The 16,790-nt window shown below is 44.1% G+C and overlaps 1 protein-coding gene across 3 annotated transcripts in view; it reads left to right on the top strand.

Moving 5' to 3' along the window:
* Nucleotides 1-16,790, top strand: part of LOC108156988 — a 123,403-nt gene that overhangs the window by 57,211 nt on the left and 49,402 nt on the right. The gene's annotated exons all lie outside the window — the stretch shown is intronic.

Here is a 16,790-nt window from a genome sequence, read left to right on the forward strand (position 1 = left end):
TTTATTATTATTATTTAATTATTATTATTATTTTTTATTATTATTTAATTATTATTATTATTTTTCATTATTATTTAATTATTATTATTATTATTTTATTCTTATTTTTTGTAGTATTATTATTTATTAATTATTTTTTTTATTTTATTTTATTTTATTATTTTGTTTTATTACTTCTTTTATTATTATTATTATTATTATTTATTATGTTCCGAGAGAATTTGAGTTTTTTATATACATATTAATATGTATTTGAGAATAAATGATCACCGACAAGAAAAAATACAATTATGTTGTTTACGGTTACTTTTGAGGCAATTTATACATCAGTCTAGGACACAAATTCAGTCACAAAGGTGTTTCCAAAGGAAACGCGGCACAACAAGGTAGAACGAGTGCGCTCGGGGATGCCCTATTATATCTTCTTGTAGGGCAAGGCTACTCCTGCTTCTGACTCTGCATTTTGATAGTCTTCGAGGCAGGACTTATGGGGTGACGGCGTAATTTCGATTGGTATCCAGTAGGTTGTGCGCCAACCAGTGGAACCCTGAGGTCCTTGGCTATTTCATAGGCGATACCGTACACCCCTATTCCGTACATCCCAAAAGGCTTAATCTCCCATTCGTTAAGTAATATTTTCCGAAATGAATTGTGAAACGAATCAATGAATGTCCCAGCCAGCGATCTGTTTGCAGCTCTACTCTGAAGAAGCTATTAGCTTGTTGGGGTATTATTATGGTATGGTAGGCCCAAGGGAGGCCCCAACCCCATATGGGCACAAAAGTAAAATGGATCCGAATAGGGGGTATCCTACAGTCGCCGTATCCCCTGTGGAGTTGTTCTTGTTGTGCCTTCCCTTGGGTTTTCGACTGGTTTAGTGGCCTTTTGGTTGGTCCTTGTCTTCACGTCTCCTCCTCTTCTCGTCTCCTCCTCTCCTGGTCTCTTCCTGTCTCCTCCTCTCCTGGTCTCTTCCTCTCCTCGTCTCCTTGTCGCCTCCTCTCCTCCTCTACTCGTCTCCTCCTCTCCTCCTCTCCTTGTCTCCTCCTCTCCTTGTCGCCTCCTCTCATCGTCTAATGGTCTCCTCCTCTCCTTGTCGCCTCCTCTCCTCGTCTCCTGGTCTCCTCCTCCGCTTGTCTCCTCCTCTCCTTATCGTCGTCTTCCTTTTGTTGGCTTCTTTCTTGTGGATGGCTTCGTTTATTCGTTTCATTCATTCGCTTTCCTTGCCTTGCCTTTCTTTTCGGTACATTCTTTTGCCGTAAAAATAATTTACATTGCTGGCGCACCACCCCCCTCGCCTCTCCTCCCCGCCGTCCTTTCCCCACCCCCACCACTCGGACTTTTTCCTGGTGAATTTTGGTTTTAAACAACGCACACGCCCCCTTTGGGCGTGGCATGCGTGTGATATATGGTGCACTATGTGTGTGTGTGTGTGCTCCAAGGGGGGAAAGGCAGGGGAAAGGGATGCCAGTGTAAGCTGCCGCAAATCACAAATAATGAGACACAACTGAGACTTAGACAAGCAGCTGGGGCATGGAGCGTGGGGCATGGGGCATGCGAAGGGAGGACTCGTCCTCGTCCCACGTTCGAGTGCTCGAGGCCCTGCCATATGGAAGACCTTGATTATCGGAGCCATGGGCATAGGCCTGAGGGGGAGCCAGGACCAGAGATAGAGAGACGTTGAGGGGGGGGGTGGGGGTAGCAACAGATGTGGGTATCCAATGTCAGTGCGGCGAGTGTTTAAAAATAACCGCAGCTCGCAGCAAAGCAGAATAATTGTATGCCCCTCACCAAGCACCACTCCCTGCTCCTCTCCATGCCCCTCTCCGACCCGAATACATGCATATTCATATGTAAATTTTAATTTCTATATTTGTTTTTTCAGGTATGTAGGCGCCCCTCCCAACAGAACGTGAGAAAATCGACTCCTTTGACCTTTGAGCCATACATTTTTTGCCTAACAGCCGCCAAGGCTGCCTCATCAAATTGTCAGCCTAGTACGAAGGTCTGCCAGGTAAGAAACTAGCCTTCAACTGAATGGAAATGGGAATGGAAATGGGAATGGGAATGGAAATGAAGCCAAGTCGATCGGTATCGGGGGAGAGGCCCTCAGAGATGGGGCCTCGACTGACAGGCGGATGATATGCCAAAGTGGAAAGCACACACGGCTTTCAAATTTCCGACACTGCTTAAGCATATTTCAACAAGTACTTTACCGCCGAAAGAGAGAGAGAGAGAGAGAGAGAGAGAGAGTGCCCTTGACAGATGCTGTTTTGCTTCTTTATTCAAGAATTTTTCGATTTATTTTGGTTTTGATTTGGAAAAAGAACATCTTGTGAAATATCGCAAAACCACCTGAATTGGGGAAAGCGGAAAGCAGTGAAAACCAGAGCACACAGATTTCAATTTGTACGAATTTGGTTCAAAGTCGTAATCCCAAAAATTTGCGGAAATCGGAGCACACGGATTTAAATTCGTGCGAATTCGGTCCAAAGTCGTAATCCTAAACAGTAGCGAAAACCAGAGCACACAATTTTCAATTCGTACGAATTTTTATAGAAATCGTAAACGCAAAAAATTTGCGAAAATCGGAGCACACAGATTTCAATTCCTACGAATTTGGGCTAAAGTCGAAAACGCAAACAAATTTGCGAAAACCGGAGCAGGGCTGATGTATGAACGAGTATTTTATCTACGTATTCGTCTGGATAGAGTCTGCCTCGTGACAGGACCACATTTTTGACCACTCTACTCCCCAGATTCGATTCTCTTCTAGGGGATCTCATGGATGGAGCATTTTCTCTACCAGTTTAGAGAACCAAAAGCTGTGAACGAGAGATATTCATCTTTTTGCCGATCCAATCGGTGGCCAATCGACGTCGTCTAACGATACAACGAGTGGCTTTTTGTTCAGGGAATATATGTTTCAATATCCCGATTAGATTTCCATCTGTGGCCCGCCCTCAATGGAAAAAGTTGCGCTTTAATCCGCCCGAAAGTTGCGACCGTAAAAAAGCGAGCGCGTAAATCTTCGCCACACACACACGTCTGCCAGAGAGCACGCATTACCCGGGCATGGTCTAATCAAGAAAACCACTTAAAAGTCTGCCGGTAGCACAGCCGCAGTCCCAGCCACAGATCCAGTCCTGCCTCGGTGTGGGGCTCCTTCGCGGTATCGTGTGCTTAAAAACTCAAAATATTGCCGCAATTCAAAAAGAGTCGCACTTTTTGGCGAGAGGAGGACCCGGTTAAAAGTTGAAAAAGCATTGTCTCATGTGCATAAAACTGACGGAAAAAAGCCAAAGTCATGTGGGCGGGGTGCCCCACAAGCAGTGGGGGGCAGGAGGGGGCAGAAGGGGGCGGCGGGGGCCAAGTGTGTTATGAGTATAAAAATGACAAACAGCAGCGACAACAGGCGAGCGCCGTGGGTAAGGCGTCTTCGCCATTTCTCCCACCCAACAACAAAAAAGTCAAGTGTGGGCGTGGCCCCCCAGAAGTGGGGCTGTGGGGGAGTGGCGGAGAGGTCACGGAGGAGACACACACAACACTCGCTAAGTATGATGGTCACGCATTATAATTAATTAGGAAATACAAACTCTCGTCTCAGAGTGCACAAGTATGTGTATATCCACAGCCCTCCCTGAGTCCTGAGTGGAGTGTGACGCTACCTTTCTCGCCATTATCGTGGTATTCGATGGAACCACACACAACCTCGCTGTCTCCCGATCATATTCGCGCTCTTCCTATTAGTAGAACCCCCACTTATGCCTCTCTGTATCTATAACATGACATGATATTGGAAAACTAAACACGCAGAATGCTAGAGCATGACCTTATCTAGCAGAGTGCTGAATCTCAAACAGATCGGATGTATATTATAGCCGGAAAGAACAAATGAAGTCAAATTCTTCGTCGTGCAATGTGCGCCATCCGGCGAAGAGGAGCGGCCATCGGGTATGGCAACATACTTTAAAGTGCTTGAAGTGCAGGTGAATTTGGCCCAGTCCGTGCTTGGGCTTCATCTCTCGCCAGTCACTAATTAGTAGCCGAAACGCAGAGCTGCATATGGCCCCGTCATTTGCCAGTGTGGCTCTGTGCACCACAAAACAACTCTTCCATTTCAGATGGATGGTTGCCTGAATTCAACACGTCCACTTTTTTCCACCTTCCGCCATAGAAGGGTGGGGGGTGGTGGTGGCGCCATTGAAGGCCATTGGCAGTGTTCGTGGTGTGGCGGCGGTCGTGGTGGCACTTCTGAGTGACAATTAGAGTTACAGTTGCAGTTGCAGCCACGGTTTCGGGTTAATACTGTAGGTGTACTCGCCCTGTAAGCAATTTGCAAATGTAAATAGCAGCGTGTGAAATAAAAATATGGCCATTGTGTGGACGGAACGCTTGCATTTGCATTTTCATGACTGGCGGGGGTGTTCCATCAGCGTGCCGGCGTGCCGGCGTGGGTGTGGCAGTGGCGGTGGCCAATATCATTTCAACACCGCCACCGACAGCTGCAACAACGAGTGGACTCGTTATTTGTTGTTGCTCTCGTTCTGGGTTTTGGTCTCTGGCACCCGTCGACTGCCATGGCCATTAAAGTGGAAGTGTGAATAAATAACATATTAAGGGGCAGGGAGCTGAGGAGCCACTTGGAGCCATGTGTCTCACACGACAATAAAATTCAGGCTGATACGAAGACCGCGCATCCGCATCGAAATTCGCTACCCCCGCCTGGTCCCCCCCCTTGCCGGCATACGAGTATCATTCGGTATTCGGCGGCTAATTTCCTTAATTTTGTTGCCTGACGACAACAGTCGAGTCGGCCATTTTCTGGGGGGCAAGCAGAGCCCCAGGCCCAGACCCTGGCCCCAGCCCCAGCCCCAGCCCCAGCCCCTGTCCCTGGCCCCTGCCTGTTCAAGGTTAACGCTGAGAGTGTCACGTGACTTATTCAAATTAGCAATTTTATGTTTGCACTTTCTTTATTTCGTTCACCAACACTGTTGTTTTTTGTTTTTTGTTTTGTCAGCATTTTTTGTTGGCCTCCTCCTCCGCCTCCGCCGCCTCCCCAGGAAGCCCATGTCCTGCGTGCATTCGACAAGGACGCTCGAGTAGCCGAAAAGCCGAGCACATGTTCGTTTGGGAAACCCGAACTGCGAAGGACTGCGTGACAGATGCGCCCCCTTAAGGCAGGTCGATTTTTGGCAATCTTTCGCAAGGCAGGCATCAACCTGAATAGATCAGAGAACTCTCGTACTCGTTCTATCGTACTCGTTCTCTCAAACTATCGATTTTAGCCAGAGGATAGATCATATATCTTTTGTTCTCGATCTCGTTTTTGTTCTCTTTCTCATTCTCTCGCTCTCGTACTCGTTCTCTCATTCTCGTTCTATCGTTCTCGTTCTCTCGTACTCGTGCTCATTCTCGCTCTCTCGTTTTCGTAACAATCATCGATACCATACAGTTATCGCCACAAAACCATTGATTATAGCAATAGAATAGGTCATAGATCTCTCGATCTCGTTCTCGTTATCGCCACAAAACCATCGACTATAGTCGTATGCGATAGGTAGGAATAAAATATCGACTGAGACTGATACAGCCTCAGTATTTATACCGATTAAAGTATGTACATTCATTTATACTTGGCCATCCTGTAAAGGGTATCGAGTAAAGGGTATCCCCCAATCGAGGCCGCGGAGGAGAGGCCTCCGACTCTACGACCACGATTTCGAGTATACATATATGTATGTTCTCCTTGTGTATGGCAAGCCGCGAGTGTATGTTTTTTTATTTGCCTGTCCCAAACCCCCCGCGTGGCAGCGTGTTGAATCTGCTAATAACAGGCACGCGCCCATTAAGTTTTTTGTGGTTGCCACCAAGCCACCCTGCCTCCAAGCCACCCTCCAGCCTCGCCCTTACTTTCGCCTTGAATGCCTTGCCCAAGAGGGGGACTCTGTTTGCTGTCACACAAAGAAATGAAATGCACTTGATGGAAGCACACGGCAGGCATTTTCAAGGGCTGGGGCAACCCAGGCGGCCATCAGCTGTTTCCTGTCGAAAATGTTGAAGCTGACCTTCTCGTGAGAGAATTCTCTTGAAGAGAATAACCATCTGTCAAACAACGTTAAAGCTGGGCAAATTTTAGGGGTACTCAATGGTAAGAAGCCATGAATTATGCTACGAATTGCGATCTCAGGCACGCTATTCTCCGAGGGACTATGCCGGAAAGAGATTTGAAGGCAAGGAAGGAGGAAGAAGGAAGCCGTTTCTGGCCGAGATTTCATGGAGAGTCATTTCTTCTACCATTTTCGATCATTAAAATCCACCAAGTTTCTTTTTCCCGCACACCGATGACTCCGAAGCTTGTGGATCGCTGAGTATCGGCCTCAAACCAGCGAGAGCCTCTCAATGATGGATGTAAGGGGCTGCCCTGCACATATGGCAATGACAGGCAACGAGGAGTGGCACAAAAAGAGTTCCACCTGGACACCAGGCTATAACTATAACTATAACTTATTCCCAGTTTTTCTGCTTATCGATAGTTCTTATTCGATATATATGCTATTGGCATCGGAGATAATAATTTATAATCTTTTTCGCTCCGAAAATGTCCCTCCGGTCATCTTCGGACGTACCTGGCCCTGATTATGCTGTGGGTCAAGGGTCAAGGGCTGGGTCGTATCGGGTCGGGTTACATTTACCCAAATCAAAACATCGTTTACACCCAGGAACAGGGCACAGGGAGAAGGGAGCGGGAAAGCAGGAACAGGGGACTGGGGACAGGGGACAGCGGACAGTCCCATTCATCTCCATCAAGGCCAAAAACCGAATGGAGTGGAGGCTTGTCAAGGCGCGAGTTAAATATTTAGACGCGCCTGTTTGTTGATGTGACACAAAATATTTCAAATGCCATACATCACGGCTGTCACTGGGCCCAGGGAGTGGACGCCGGCCAGTCACATGTGCCTGGGCGTGGACAAGTGTCTCTGTGTATCCAGCAGATACAGATACAGAGACGTGTGCGCATTCGGTCTGCAGTGCCTGATCTGATGTCTGCCTGTCAGAGGCTAAAGCGCCGTGACGACCACATCCACGTCCACGTCCACAAGCATATGTCTCTGGTCGATCTAACAGTCAGGGGCTAGTGATTGTGGGGTAGAGTGGCGACAGGCACCAGTCCCTCGCATCCCATATTCATCGTTCAGTCATGGGCCATTGTCGCTCCATGCAGGCGGCAGATGTCAGATGGCTCTGGCCCTGGCCCTGGCCCTTAACTAATTTTCAATAAGCATAATCGCGTTTGATAATGTGTGTGTTTGATGCAAGAAATTATATGCTGGGGGAGATGCAATTCAATTCCATTCACAAGACGCATTGTTGTCAGTGCAGCACAGAAATTGCCATCTGAAAGGCTGTGTATCCGTATCTGCATCTGAATCCGAATACTTTTGTGTATCCCAATCTGGTCCCTCTGTCGCCCTCTGTGACAAAATCTCCATCCGCCTTCTGCCAATAAATAAGCAAAAGTCCGAAGCATAGCCAAACAGAAACAGATACAGATACAGATACAGATAGAGACTGGGATTGGGTTTTTGGGATACAGAAGCATGTGCATATCCCATGGCTACGATACGCATGGATACACGTTCATTCTTGCTCGTCCAATCTGTTCCACACACATTTTTGGCAGGAACAAGCCCCCGTTTGTGTCTGTTCCCACACAAAATATTTACATACACACTCGTGCATCCATATGTACTTTTGGATACTTATGTATTCGCATTTGACATTGGCAGATGCACTAAAAGTTTTAACCGTTTTGCCAAAAACTAGACTGCATTCTATGTACAGTCATGCATGCATGTACGGCCACACTAGAGGTCTCTGAGAAGAGGTTGGAGATCGACGCTTGATCATTGTCTCAATGGCGCATTAAAGGTTATAGATATAAAAGTACAACACAAGTGTTGTGGGGAAAAGAGCTTAAGCAAAGGCGCAGATACCCTAGATGTAAAGAGAGCGAGAAATGGTCACACTGTAATATACAAGAAGGTCACATTGGTTTTGAGTAGGCGATAAACGAGCGTGGAGAAGGACGAAGCAGGCGGACATATGTGGGGTCCAGAAGATACAATGTTTTAACCTCCCTTTAGCTCATAGGAAATAAAACCCTCCCAATGAAATCAAGCGATTGGTGTTTTATCTGTTTCAGCCCCACAATATGTATCTTCTAGCCTTGAATGAAGCAAGCCAAAAACATTTGAAGCCTACAATTGAAAGCCAGAAACAAATCCACGAATTGGCATCCTGTCATCCATTCATTCCCACGATTGATTTCCTTCGTTCTGAACCGATCCCATATACCATATGATGGCTTATATAATTCCCTATTCTTTAAGTGCATTTACGGTTCCGGGCAGACTGAGGCAGGGACAGCCCCATATCTGGGGGCCTGTTGACTGGATTTGTTAGTGCTGTCCATTGTTAAGACTGCGGTCGTTCCTTTTATCATATTTTATCGTTTTTATTTAAGAATTCTTCATATTTTATATTCTTTTAACTTTTGATTAAGGATTTTCGGCTGCAGTCCGCCGTTTTCTTTTTTTTTGGTATGGGTTTCTTGTCATTTCGCTTCCTTCTGTTTTCTGCATTTATTATTTATGTAAATTTTTGCTTGCCTTTGACTAAGTGAAACCGAGAGGCAGCGAGAGGCAGAGCGAGAGGCAGCGAGAGGCAGAGCGAGTGCGGGAACGAAGGCCGAGAAGCGGAAAAATGGTTAGGCATTGGCAAACAGACCAGAAAGCAAAACAAACGGCAAACAAGCAAACAGGCAAACAAATAAATGACAAACATGGCATAAAAGGACTTCATACGCTTGAAGATGGACGGGCTTCGGGTTGGGTGGCGTTGGAGGGACACCATGTTGATTTTGAGGCTATTATCGTTTTAATAATAACCCAAAACAAAAGACACACACACACACACGACGGACCCTGCCCCTGCACAGCGCGCTCTGCGCCGGCTTAGAGGCATTTTTGGGTTTTTAATTACAAACTTTTTCGAATAGGAATGAAATATTATGTTCTGTTCGCTCTGCGAGTCGCAAACGCTGTGTGCGAGTGTGCTCGAGTGCGTCGGAATGGAGGATATGGGACTGGGACGATTAAATTTTTAAGTATTTAAATGTTTAGAAATGCATGTGGCATGCACGCTTTTTTTTCCTTTTAGTTGGTATTTTATTTGACACAAATAAAGCAAGGAAAAGGGGTAACACCGTCGCCAGTGGGGCTAATGGTATCCGCTTCCTCTTCCTCCTTCTCGTTACTGCTTCTCGTTACTCCATCTCGTTCCTAATTCCTCTTCCTGCTTCTCATTCGTCCTTCTCGTTCCTCCATCTCGTTACTGCTTCTCGTTCCTCCTTCTTTTTACTCCATCTCGTTCCTCCTTCTTGTTCCCCCTTCTCGTTCCTCCATCTCGCTCCTCCATCACAATCCTCGTTAATCCATCACATTCCTCTTTCTCGTTCCTCCTTCTAGTTCGTTCCTCCATCTCGTTCCTCCTTCTAGTTCCTCCTTTTCGTTCCCCCTTTTCGTTACTCCTGTCGTTCCGACCAAATGGCGTTGGAAGGCAGAGCAGCGAGTGGCGCGTGGTTCGGCATTGGCTAGCGAGTAGCGCATTCAGATTGAATAAGATAACTGTATAAACTTATAAATAAACATGTGATGGTAACATTTGTATACCAATCAAGTAGACCTGAAGGTTTCCCCCTGCCCTCATCAGTTCTGCTCGCCTGGGCAGTGAGCAACACGGGCTCCGACGTTCAACAAAAGACTCTTCGCCTCGTCGAGGCTTGTGGCAACCGCAAATTGGTCTGCATTGAAGTGCAACTCGGAGACTGTCAGGGGCTATTAGACGCCTCCACTTGCCATAACCAGCTGAAGCGTGTCCTCGACGCTTCCACTTTCGCAATGCCAATCCCAATCCGAATCCTCCTTTCCCCTTTGACACAACTAATCTGCATTCGACTTGAACGGCTGTGTGGCAGATATCGAATAAATAGAGTTTATAATTACATTTGATTGATTGGCATTATGCATGCGTTGGGTTGGACGAGTAAACCGAATAGACGGGGCGAAGCTCACTCAGCCATTCCGGGCAGTCAGTCGGGCAGTCAGTCAGGGAGTAGAGCTGGTCGCAGTCGTAACCCAATGCCATTAAACAGATTAATTAATTGCGATAAAAGTAAATAAAAAAGCAGACAGCAGCTGAGAAGAGCCGAGAAACTGATACCCGCGTCGAGTTCTAATGGGAACGGACGGAGACGAGACTGCCTCCCTAGCCCTGCCCTGCCCTGCCCTGCCGTTGCCTGCCTTTGCCTCTGTGGCTGAGGCCGACACAATTAGCACCCCGTTTTAGATGAGATAAGGTTCGATTCACATAACCAGATAGCACTCGTCCGACAGGATGGGACGGACAGACAGACAGACGTCCAGTCGATCTATGGGAATGGCTTTTGGTGCATTTTCCCGCTAAAAGCTTTTTGTAATTTCAAAAGCCACGGATGTCACATTTAATTATGGCAATTGAAATTTAACACGCAACTTATATTCCGGCCGAGACCGATCGATCAATGAACGATGTTGTTATGCGGAAAGTTTTTCCGGAGAAAATGTACCGCCCTGAAATTTTGAAGTCTCTCGGTAGCCTCTTATATTAGAGGCTTGATTGGTGCACAATTGATTCCTATAAATATTCAATATATTGACGAACTGAAGCTTGGAATCACACATGGTTTTTCTCTGCCAAAAGGTGCAATAAAACACACATTTCCATGTACTTTTGTACCTATAATATTTTCTATATTTTCTGTAATTTGATTAACGTGGATGTGAAAATCTATTAACATCAACAAAAGCTCTTCTTTTTGTTGTATTTATTATACCATGATGTCCTTTATTATTATTGTTACGGGGAGGTACTATTTGGCAGCACATTTTGGGGCTTAAATTTTAAATTTAAATCCCAAAAAATAAGAGCGTGTTTTATTTTTCGATTTTGAGGAGAAAAGAACTCGATAAACCACCTCGAAACAGGAAACCTGACCCCAAAAACCCCCGGGCAACGAGTCTCAACCAAATCCAATGAATTTTTCAAATAAGTTTCCACCAAATTTCGACCATATTGGTTTTTTGAAGTTAGAAAAAATATTTTAAAATTCTTTTATATGATAAAAAGAAAAAATAATAGTTTTGAAATACATAAACCATCAGCCGAGATCGGATACAGCAAATCTGACCTTGGATTTGTGTTCAGAGCCCTAAAATGCATAGGGATATGATACGCTGTTCAGCCGCACACAACCCCTTTTTTTGTGGGGCTGATAAAATACAAAAAAAAAATCCCACAAATATCCGATCTCGTCTAACGGTTTACGTATTTCTAAATAATTATTTTTTATTTTTATCATATAAATTAATTGAAATAATTAAAAACAAAAATAAAAAATAATAATTAATAAATAATACAAAAATTATTAATATAAATATAATATAAAATAAATAAATAATAAAAAAATTAAATAATATAATAATAAATCTTATTTCCTAGTTTTTTTTTATACAAATTTTGATCCTTACGGGCACTGGTATTTTGTAAATTTTATTATTATTAATGGTTTTTATACAAATTATAATCCTTACGGTCTTTACGGTATTTTGTAAATTTTTTTATTTACTTTATTATTATTAAAATGATTAATTATTGTAATTATTAATGGGTTGCGCTTAAAAGAAAATTGAAAAAGTCTATATAATCTTTGCGTAAAATCAAAAAGCACGCTCAAAATAATTCCCAAGGAAATATTGCCGCAGGTTTCTCCGATATCGGGCACCACAAAAACCATCCGTGAAAATGAAAATTTGTCAAAAATACTCCTTAATTAGGAGCTACGAATGAGTAAACACTGCGATTCATGGAACACATAAAGATATATCTATTCGACGGCCACTGTTGTTCGTTGAATGTTGAGACTCTCTTCAGAGTTTTCAAGGAATGCTGCGAGTACGTGGTATGACACCAGCCACAAGACGTAGCGAAAGCCACATAACTAGCTTTCATAAAGACGTACTATGTACAGACATGCGGACACACATATAGTACCCTATTTGCATACACGAAACCTCGGCAATACGACCTGATGGTGCGCGAAGCTACCCCTCCGATGGGGTAATCGGCCAGATGATGATGACGACGACGACGACTACGGTGATGATTATGATGAGCAGACAAGCCACGGCATGGCAGAGCGTGGCGTGGCGGGGCGGGGCGAAAGGGCAATGACTTTTAAGGATAATGACATCAAAATGCGCATAACAAATTCATTTGAAATCCCTTTCACTTTGCATACACACACGCACACATACACATAAACAACCTCCTCCCAGGCGGAGCCGGGGCATGACACACGCTGAGGCATGGATAAAGTTCAAGATGCAGCAACGGCACAGAAGCTGCACCTAGGGCTCTTCATGGTCTCCAGGGCTTTGACTTTTGGCATAACTATCGCGCCGGAAGACGCACAGTGAACACAGGCTAAGAGCACCAAGCCACAGCATTTCCATAGACTTTTTTTTAGTGATTTGCGGCTATATTTTCAAAATTTGTACTTTAAAAACTCAGAAAAAGTCGATAAAACGTCGTTACCCTAAATAAAATCTAAAAACACAACAAATATTATATATTTTCGACTTATTAAAGCCACAACTTTGAAAAAAAAAAAAACCCTCTAAAGATGATAAATTTTTCCTTTGAAAGCCTAATATTAACCAAAAGCTGAAGCTACAAAGTGTTTGGTTGCGATTTATAGCTTTTATGGGATCTATAAGCTTTTCAGAATTGCAGGTACTTAAAAAGAACCCCCACCTCTACTACCACCACCACCTTTTGTTATAGAAAAAAAAACCGTAATTCATTAAATTATTTTAAAGCCCCCAAATCTATCAGAAAAAGTTTGTTTGGCTCGTGGCGTACAAAAAGTTCGATTTTATTGCCTATATGTATATTATCCATACTTGAATGGAATGTTTAAAAAAACAATTAAATTGGAATGGGGGTAATTAACGGTTAAACTTAACAGCTCGTAAAGTTATGCGTGTAACATATCCGATGTTTTAATTTTAAACAATTTCCAAGATTAAAACGAGCAGCAAGGGCCGCGGCTCTACTTATACAACCGCCAATCAGTTTTACAATATTTTTGATACGTAAATTATATGTACAGCCATCAGAGCCGATGTCTATCTCTCTCTCTCGCTGCTCCCAAAAGGGACGAATTGATTTATTGGCTGTGGCGTGGAGCGGACAGCCAATTCAGACCGCGAACTATCTCAATTACTATCGAACTTGTCATCAGAAAAGGGGGAAAACAGAGAGAGTAAGCGGGGACCAACGACCGATAGTTACATATGTTCTAATGTCATCCGTTTATGCCCTTTCCAAAAAATAAACATTTCCCCCGCTATTTATTTGTTATTCCGCTACATCTGTTTCTCTTTTGCTCCGCTCCGCCCGGCGCACACTGCACGAGAAATGCTGTGTGAGAGAGAGAGAGAGAGCAAGAGTAAGCCTCTGTAGCCACTTGATTTGTTTGTGTTGGCTTTATTAACCATTCGCTCGGATTATTTGTGTCAAACAAATATTCGTCACAAGTGAAACCCTTGAAGAATCCTATTACAGCCCACAAAATCTGGCATCAGACCTACTTTTTCTGATAGTTCAGGGTCTCTTACATTTCTTTAATGAATTATGGCTATTTTTGATATGAAATTGTATTTGTTGAGCTACTGAGCTTCTTCAGCAGCGTAGATTGGATGGAGAGCTTGATAAATATAAAAAAATATGCTTTGAAAGAAAGATGTAGGGATTTTACAGAGTTAGAGTTAGATATAACACCAGAGCACGACTAGTCTGTTGGCCTAAAACGATTCAAAGACGAAGTCGATTGATGACGCGGGGGGTATAGAATCCAAGAAGATGCAAGTGAGTGCCAGGGGCTTGCAGACTGAGTTCAAGGGCAGGCGGGCGAGCGAGGCTTCGTCAAGAGCGCAACAGATCGAGAGAGCGAGGCTTCGTCAAGAGCGCAACAGATCGAAAGAGAGAGGCTTCGTCAGGAGCGAGGCTTCGTCAAGCGCGAGGCTTCGTGAAAGGCGCGACAGTTCGAGAGAGCGCGGCGTAGGCTTAGGATAGAGAGAAAGACGCGAGTCGAAGACAAGAGAGAGAGAGAACGGCTGCATGGGCTGCTGCCGTCCCGTGTATCGCAAAAAGCTCGCACAAGTCTCGCTAAAAGCTCGCCAACGATCCGTTAGCCACAAACTGAACGACTGAACGGCACAAGTATCGTATTTCTATCGTTTTGTCGGTTTAAGTCTCGCATTTGACTCGTTTCGTGCCCAAAACAAACAATAATAGGATTTATACTCTACTGCTGCACCACTGGCTATAATCTAAGGATTCTTGGCTAATATTGGGGCTAAAACAGTACTTTTTTCGAAGGCAAGCCCGTCCTGAAGAAGGCGCCTCGAAATATTCACATTTCAAAAGAAAAATTGTTAATTATTTGCCAGGAAACTGCCTTACTTTTACGTGTATGTATCTGTATCTGTCAGGGGGTACAGGGGAAGAAATGCGATAGCAGAAAATACAATTAATATTTATTGCCTCACATGTGCCACGACATATGGACATGCATATGTGTGGGTTTTTGTGTGTGTTTGGAAGCAACCAATCCGATCGCTCCTTTCCAGGAAACCGCGAAGCAGCCACGAGGACACACAATTGAAAGAGGAACAGCGAGAACAGAGAGAACTAGAGAGAAACTTGTTCAAATGCAACTCTGGGCAGAGAATCCACTCGAGAGCGAAAGTTCTCGACCATTGAGTGGATGCTGCGGTCGACTCCTGCATCCCTCCATGACATGGCCACTGGAAAAAACTTTGCTTTAATCAACAGCATATCGTTTCCCCAAAAAGCTTTGCCCTGCTTTAAGGGAGGGGTGGGGGGCACGACCTGTTGTGTGAGTGCCCTTTAAAGGTTAGCACGAAATCTTGTAATCTATGCTTATGTACCTAGTACTAAGTGTGCGTGGCTGTACTTGTGTTCGAAGTCATCGATCTAGGGCTCTATACTGTGACCCCCATCAGCCGCCCCTCTGATTGACACGTTTCAATAAATCATTCCAAATATTCATTCGCTGTGTATTCGGGATTTGTTCAATCTTTGAACTTTGGACACACGTGTGTGGGGGGGGGACCAGCCATTGATTATCCAGGCAAAGGGCATTCCCCAGCCACACCCCATAGCTCGAAGTGGGCGCCCTCCTTCGTCCTTGGTCGTCGTCTTTGGGTCTCCTGTGGCTGGCAGTCAAGTCGCTCTATTATTAGTGGCATGCATAAATTTATTGGCCACAACACAGCACCGCAGTCCACTTTCTGCACACACACACATGATAAATATTTATCCGCCATCCACCAAAGTGTTAATTATATGGGCGTGTTCGAGTGTGAATGGTTCGCTCCGTCGGTCGGTCGTTGCAAGTAGGTTTTTGCTATTTGCTATTTGCCACTGAGTCTATCGGGAGAGCTGGTGGCATAATGAAACCGACCCCAGCAGATGTTGGCCCCCATGCCTTTCCAGGAAAGGCCCCTTTGCGCCTTCTGTGCCACCTGGACTTTAGTTTGTGGGAATTGCAATCGAGCCGTCTCGAATTAGGGGGGATACCAGAGATGCCAGAGATACCAGAGATACCAGAGATACCAGAGTTACCAGAGTTACGGTATGCGTTTCGAGTTCATATAAAGGTCTAGTCACGGGACGATTCCATTAAGAGAGGAAGGTCCTACATGGAGAGAGCCCAACTGGAAGCAGGGAGTACCTTCCATGCACTTAATGGCTGGTTTTATCTGCCTAATTAACGTATGAGCTTTGCCCAGGAGTGAGGTCTACAGGGGCCAACAAATTAAAACACAATTGAATGCACATTTCCATTTAATTTCCTACCAAATGCCAGTAGTATTTTGTAAATTAATTGAAATTTGGTTTATTTCAACAATTGAATTATAATTCAATCAACTTTAATGTGAAAATTGATTGATATAAACACTTTTTATTGCCTGTAAGAAGGATAATACACTGTAAGTTGCACTTAAATCTAATCCGCGCCTAATTGGCCATTATTTTAAATTTGAACGATAGAAACTAACATCATTAGCCTTCGAATAATCTCCTTCGAATAACCGCCGCTGAATCTTCATAGCTTAAAAAAAGGGACTTTGAGGGAAAACTTTCATCAAGAATCTATCTTTCTTATGGTAGAAAATAGTAAGCGAAAACATGACTATAGAAATATCTAAGAAAAATATCGAAAAATTGATAATAATATTCACCACAAAGTAAACTTTCAATAAATTAAGAAAATAATATGTGGACAAAAGAATACAGTGTACGGCAACACATGAGTAACCCTAACCAATAACCCTAATACCCTACTGATATCCCGATATCAAGCCTGACGGATCCCAAAACTCTAGTGTGATAAGTTTTATGCGATACGTCTGAGGGGATATTCATACTACAAGAAGAAGCAACAGACGTAAAATATAAAAATTACTAAAACATAAACCAAGAACTGCTCCCCAATGGAAATCGGTTTTGATTGAATTTTAATGTTTTTTGGCCTTGGCCTTGCCCTTTTTGCGGGAAATATGTTGAAATGTTGGAGTACTGCTTGAATGTTGTCTGTATTC

Source organism: Drosophila miranda, chromosome XL (assembly GCF_003369915.1).
Source record: "Drosophila miranda strain MSH22 chromosome XL, D.miranda_PacBio2.1, whole genome shotgun sequence".
Classification (NCBI taxonomy): domain Eukaryota; kingdom Metazoa; phylum Arthropoda; class Insecta; order Diptera; family Drosophilidae; genus Drosophila; species Drosophila miranda.